Here is a 6762-nt window from a genome sequence, read left to right as displayed (position 1 = left end):
AATGTCTCCCTTTGACAGTACCAAATGTTGGCAGTGATGTGAAGCAGCTAACTGGAATGCTCATACACAGAAGATGGGAGTGTAAATTGGTACAAACACTTGGAAAAGCTGCTTGGAAATATCTACTAATGGTGAAATACCTTTACCTTGTGACCTAGCAATTCCTCAGAAATGAGTATTTATAAGACCACCAGGAGACTCCTTGAATACTACCAGAATACTCCCAGAAGCTTTGATTCATTATATTCCCACACTGAAAACAACTCAGTGTCAATCAGTGGTTGTAGATATACAAACTGTGATATATTCATTTACATGATGGAATACTATATGGTAATGAAAAAGAACTGCCACATGAAAAGTAACATGCATGAATCTCATCGACAAAAGATCCAATGAAAGTTGGGGCGCCTGGGTGGCACAGCAGTTGAGCGTCTGCCTTCGGCTCAGGGCATGATCCCGGCATTATGGGATCGAGCCCCACATCAGGCTCCTCCGCTATGAGCCTGCTTCTTCCTCTCCCACTCCCCCTGCTTGTGTTCCCTCTCTCGCTGGCTGTCTCTATCTCTGTCAAATAAATAAATAAAATCTTTAAAAAAAAAAGATCCAATGAAAGAAGTCAGACACAAAAGGTTACACACTGTGTGAATCCATTTATACTGTGATCTGTGTTTATCTTTGGGGGCTGGGTATTGACTAGGTAGGAGCAGGGGTATCTTCTAGGGTTCTGGAAATATTCTGTCTTTTGATCAGGGTATGTTTATATGGGTGGATACATATGTAAAAATTCATTGAGCTGTTCACTTAAGATTTGCACATTTTACCTCAATGGAATAGAAAATAATAATTTTAAGAAACCACACAAACATATTTTAAAGCCTCTCTTCCTTCCCTCTTTCAGTCCTTCAAGTTCTGCTCCTCAGAGAAAACCAGTGTTACCAGTGTTTTTGGTGAATCCTTTCAAGGATATTTTGTTCAGGTCCAGGCAAATACATACATATGTATGTGCATGAATACTTATGTGTGTGTAATTTTTTCCATTTAAAAAATAGATGGTAATGTTTAATGAACACCAGTTTGTACCGTTTTTCATATCAGCAATCTTGGAGGTTGGTCAGGACATTTAGGTATATCAGTTTTATGTATTATAACATAAATGATAACCTGAATTATTTTCTACCCTGACCAAAGGAGACTGTGATAAAAATAAATAGAAGAAATGAGGGCAGAAGAGTCAGCCTGTAAAGTCCGCTTTCTGTTGATTACTGCAATGTTAATGGCAGTATCACCCTGGAAGTAGCATCAGAGAAAGTTTTGACTTAAAATTGGTGGGCAATTAAAAAACAAAAATTATTTCAGAAATTTGTAATTGTCCAGTTCTAGTTGAATGGTTTATGTCTTTTATTCTTAAAATTGAAGTTTTCATTAAGTAATAGGAGATTTAAAACCATTTTCAAATTTCCTGAGCCCAGAGACTGGAGGTTCAAGTTCACTTTTCAGATTTAAATGAGTGTCAGGAAGCCATCAGTCAGATATATTTTTTGAGCACATGCTGTGCCAAGTGCTGTCTCACTGTGCACTCACCTGGCCTTTCTTCTGTGCATGTGGTAAGGGAAGAGCTCGCTCCCTCTTCTTACAAGTCTACCAGTCCTATGGGATTAGGTCCCTACCTAATGGCCTCATTTAACCTTAACTACCTCCTCTAAAGATTCTATCTCCAGATATAGTCACACTGGGGGTTAGGGTTTCAACTTACGTATCTTGGGGAGGCAAAAGTCAGTTCATAGCATTTACTAAACCTCCTCATCTGTAAAATAAGGACAATAATACTTGTCTCATTGGGTTAGTAGGGGGATTGAAAGACTATCCTGGTATGTCAGAGGTATCTGATGTTTGTTTTCTTTCATTTTTTAGCCACCTTCAATGGAGAGAAAATAATAAAAGTGAAGAATGTCATAACTCTGTGGTTATATGTGGTTCTGTGGATAGAATCCTAGAACCAAAAGGTCCTACAAAATTTAAATGACTTGTCCAAGATCACCTATTAAGCAAGTTACAGAAACTGGGCCAAACCCTAGGTCTCAGAACCATTAGGTCTGTGTTATACTACACTATGTGCCTTATCTTGCTTAGAGTTGACAAAAGTGGACTGCCCAGCAGGCTTAGATTTGTCTTGGATGTTTAACAGCAATGCCGCCCCCAGACACATGCGGGCATTATGGGCTGAGTGGAACGCTATGTGCCCTGTGTAAAGCTATCCTTTCATTGGATTAATGAGCTGGGCGGCCTCTTTTGCTATGCACGGGTCTGGCCTCACAGTATCTAGTTTCAGAAGAGCATGATTGGCCAGCATGCAGGTCAGGGAGAAAAGGTTCTGTGGGGGTCACCAATGTCCTTGGGGAGAGAGGATCGTGCTTTTCACGGGTACGGAGGCTCTGTACCAACTGCACTGAAAAGTGCACCAGCTCAGGCAGCTGAAATAATTTGCTCTCTAAGGGATTTGGGTTTTGAGGGGCAATATCTGCGATTGAATGATTCTGTCCAACTGAACTCATGGCTTCAGTTGCTCCAATCATTTCAGCCTGTGTAAACATTCTCTGTCTAACCTTGGGTGGCTGGGTACATAACCCCAGGCTGACTGGTGAGAGGGTGGAGAATGTGCTGTTTCCCAATATATAGGATTTAGGGGACAATGGCTAGGGCCTAGCAGAGTGGCTCTGTGCCTGAAGTCCCACCATTCGCAGTAGAGTCCTTTGTGTGTTGAAGGCTTTGGGGTCATTAGGATCCCTTTTTGAGGCTTCAGAACCACTATGTAGGATGAGAGGAAGCTGAACTTTGTAAGTCTAGGTTATCAGGCAGATATCAGACCCTGTGCAAGGGTGACACAGAGTAGACTGAGAAATGTTGTAGCTGGTAGGAAACCTACCATGAGTTCATGAAACCCCTGTGATTTGTAGTCAAGGAAGCTGAAGTAAAAAGACTTTTCTGAGGTCATGTAACTGGTTAGGGCAGAGCCAAGTCAGATACCTAGACTTTTGTCTTCTGCTTCTGTCCTATTTAATTAGTATAAACAATGATGAAGAAAACAGAGTGGTTGCAGAAGGGTGAGCCCCAGAACACAGGGGATGGATAGGAGACCAAAGACAACCTCTAAGTGGCTCTCAGCAGTGCCTAGACCAGTACTGGTATCGCCACTCATGCAGAAAATCCCCTCTTGCAAACAGAGTCATATCCCAAAATTCATTCAAATGCTGATTTCTTGAACTGTGGGGCTAGTTTTTCCATGGAAGTAATAGTTTAAATGTTATAACTAGTGAATTAGGTTCCCTGAGATCTATGTATAAATACCCATTCAATTCATGGAATACCTGAAGTGTAGTATTAATAGGAATATTTCGATTAATCCTACCCAACACTTGTTACATTATTACTTCTATGGGAATATAATATATAATGAATTTTAGATCAGGTTAGAAGAAAGGCACCTTTCTTTTTTTTTTTTTTTTTTAAAGATTTTATTTATTTGACACAGAGAGAGAGCCAGCCAGAGAGCAAACACAAGCAGGGGGAGTGGGAGATGAAGAAGCAGGCTCCCAGCAGAGGAGCCCGACGTGGGGCTCGATCCCAGAACGCCGGGACCATGCCCTGAGCCGAAGGCAGACGCTTAACGACTGAGCCACCCAGGCGCCCCAAGAAGAAAGGCACCTTTCACACAGGACAGGGGTGGCTCTCCTGAAACAGAATCTGGAGGATGGGATAGGGCACAGATTAGGAAGGGTGTGTGGGAGGGCAGCCATCCTCTCTAACCCTCAGCTGGAAAATAAGAATGGTAGGAATAATTTCACCTTACCTGCTTCATAAGTTTGAGTGAATGACTGAGTGAAATAGTAGGTGGGAAAATGCTTTGAAAAGAAAATGAGGAAAATATTTGTCTAAGTAAGATAAGCCCTTTATAGGTCAATAACTCCCTAGTTGGTTCACCGGGGTGGTTGAGGCGAGTAGTAAGGAGACGGTAGTGCTATGGGATTGTGTTCAGGCCTCAGGTATTAGTAGTGATGATAATATAACAACAGTAGTGCTGGTAAACTCATGTTTACAGAGACCTTTCTAGGTGCCAGACATGGTCCTGGATGCTTTATTATACTAATTTATCATACCCATTATAATGGTTAACATTATGTATTAACTTGTTGGGCCGTGGTGCCCAAATATTTGGTCATGCACTAGTCTAGATATCGCTTTGAAGGTGCTTTTCGGATGAGGTTAAATTTAAATCAGTAGACTTGGAAGCAGAGTACCTCCATAATGTGTGGGCCTCATCCAATCAGTTGAAGGAGGAATTTTGCTTCCAGACTGCCCTCAGATTCAAACTCAAGCCTAGATAAACTCTTGCCTGCACATCTGTCCTGTAGATCTTGGACTTGCCAGCTTCAACAGTCATGTGAGCCAGTTTCTTAAAGTCAGTTTTTCTCTCTGTCTCTATATGTGACAGACACACACACACACACACTCACATAGTCACACATACATTTTGTTTCTCTGGAGGATCCTGACACACAATTAACAGGGAAAGAAGTTAAAGCCTATAACACAGAAACTTTCTTAAGTAAGCAGCTATGGCAGAGACTGGGTAGTTGTTCACCGAACCATTTCCATCTCCCTGTGGACACAGCTACACTGCATTTCCCAGCCTCCCTTGTAGGCGGGTGAAACTGTGTAACTGAGTGCTGGTCCGTGGCTAGTGGGTGAGAGTGAGACACATCTCCAGACCATGATCGCTCTTCCCTGACTTGCTAACTCCGGGGCCCTGGATGAGGCCATGGACGCAGTGAGCCTGAGCCCTGCGTGGAGCAGAGCCTACAAAAGCACATGGGGAAGTGAGCTGAGTGAGCAGTAACCTGTGCTTAGTGTTGTCCTAAGATTTGGGTTTATGTTGTTAAATATAGCACTTTCCTGACAAAGACAGTGACGTAGCTAGATTCAAATCCGGCCACCAGGCTCCAGAGTCTGAATGCTATGTCTGTGCTGCTCAAATGCCCTTTGCATCTGGTAATCGAGAGCTCAGAGTAGGAAACGTCTCCGTCGCTTTCCCCACCTGCGCCTAAAAACCAAGGATTCCTGAGAGATACAGAGCACCACATCCTGGAGCTAAACACTAACCACCACATTCTGGGGTATGTGAAACCATGCAGAGGAAAGCGAGAGCCCTGGATGTGTGCGGGGAGGGGGCGGAGGAGGATGGGCACAAAGTGTGCACTTGGTCTGTTTCCTGATTTCCCTGGCCGTGGCCTTCGTCTTCCCCGAGCAGGGGAGTTCCTGGCTCTTCACGAACTAGTAAGCCTGGTCCGTTTATGTTGGAGTAGACTGTGGAAACATACAGCACGTTCTCCCCAGTGCCAGCCATTCCACACTCCGAGGTGCTTTTTCCAAGCTCAGTTCAACAAAGGAGGAAAGAGTTGCCCCCGTGCTGCTCAAGGAGGCTGGCGCAAACACATTTTTCCACATAAATGTTGCCATCTCTAAGCAAAATCAAGGTTCAGGGCAAGTCGGGGTGGCTTCGTCTCTCCTTTTCTATGCTGTCTGGACTGCTTACCCACTGGTACCTAGGCCAATCACCCTGGCTAGTCTGGGGCAGTTACACTTTTTGGATTTGTCTAGGGTCAGAAAAATCTAGGTTGGAAGGTCGCAGATTGGGCTCTTATGACCAGATCCAAATGAATTGACCAAGTCTTTCCACCCCATAGAACACCAAAATCCCAGGGCAGAAACTTTGACCTGGAAAGGGCTACGTGGATACACAAAAGCTTCCATGGAAGCCCCTCTAGCAGCCCTGTGCGCATTAACTCTTATACTGAGAGGTGACCATGCTTGCAAGCTCTGTAGCGAAACCTGAACCTCGAGGCGTGTGTGGTCTGGCCGAGTCTTTGGGAAGAATTTGTTCGCTTTAGGAAAACATGAATTTAAATTTAGTACAACAACTATATGAGGTCAAAAGATTTTTTGACAGATTTTTCACTTTCCCAACTAGTGTCAGATTGTTCAATTTCAGCTTTTGTCTAGTCTGTTCCCTAAAAAAATTCGAACATGTCTTTGTTCAGTCTGACCACTTAATTTATTGTTTACCATATAGACCACTGACTGCTTTGTTTAAATGAAAGAATACAAGGGCACCTGGGTGTCGTCTGCCTTCAGCTCAGGTCATGATCCGGGGTCCTGGGATCAAGTCCTACATGGGGCTCCCTGGTCAGCGGGAAGTCTGCTTTCCCCTCTCCCTCTGCCACTCCCTCTGCTTATGCGCTCCCTCCCTCCCTCCCTCCCTCTCTCTCTCTCTCTCCCACTGTCTGTGTCAAATAAATAAAGTCTTTAAAAAATTAAATAAATGAAAGAATACAGGAGATTGGCATGACCCTTGTGCAAGGCTGACACACAAATTTGTGAGGTGTTCCATATTTAAAACATTAAATAAACAAGCAAATAGTTGTTGCTTTTCTATGGTTTAATAGAACTCTGGTATTTTATTTTATTTTATTATTATTATTTTTTTAAGATTTTATCTATTTATGTGACAGAGAGACAGCCAGCGAGAGAGGGAACACAGCAGGGGAGTGGGAGAGGAAGAAGCAGGCTCCCAGCAGAGGAGCCCGATGTGGGACTCAATCCTGGAACGCCGGGATCACGCCCTGAGCTGAAGGCAGACGCTTAACGACTGTGCCACCCAGGCGCCCCCAGAACTCTGGTATTTTAAACGAGCATGTCAGACTT

The 6762-nt window shown here is 43.7% G+C and overlaps 1 pseudogene; it reads left to right on the top strand.

Annotated features, from left to right (window-relative positions):
* The first annotated feature begins 6353 nt into the window (after positions 1-6353).
* On the top strand, positions 6354-6454 carry LOC117801654 (annotated as a pseudogene).
* Positions 6455-6762: the final 308 nt, after the last annotated feature.

Source organism: Ailuropoda melanoleuca, chromosome 3 (genome assembly GCF_002007445.2).
Source record: "Ailuropoda melanoleuca isolate Jingjing chromosome 3, ASM200744v2, whole genome shotgun sequence".
Lineage (NCBI taxonomy): Eukaryota > Metazoa > Chordata > Mammalia > Carnivora > Ursidae > Ailuropoda > Ailuropoda melanoleuca.
This window is presented reverse-complemented; position numbering and strand designations above follow the sequence as displayed.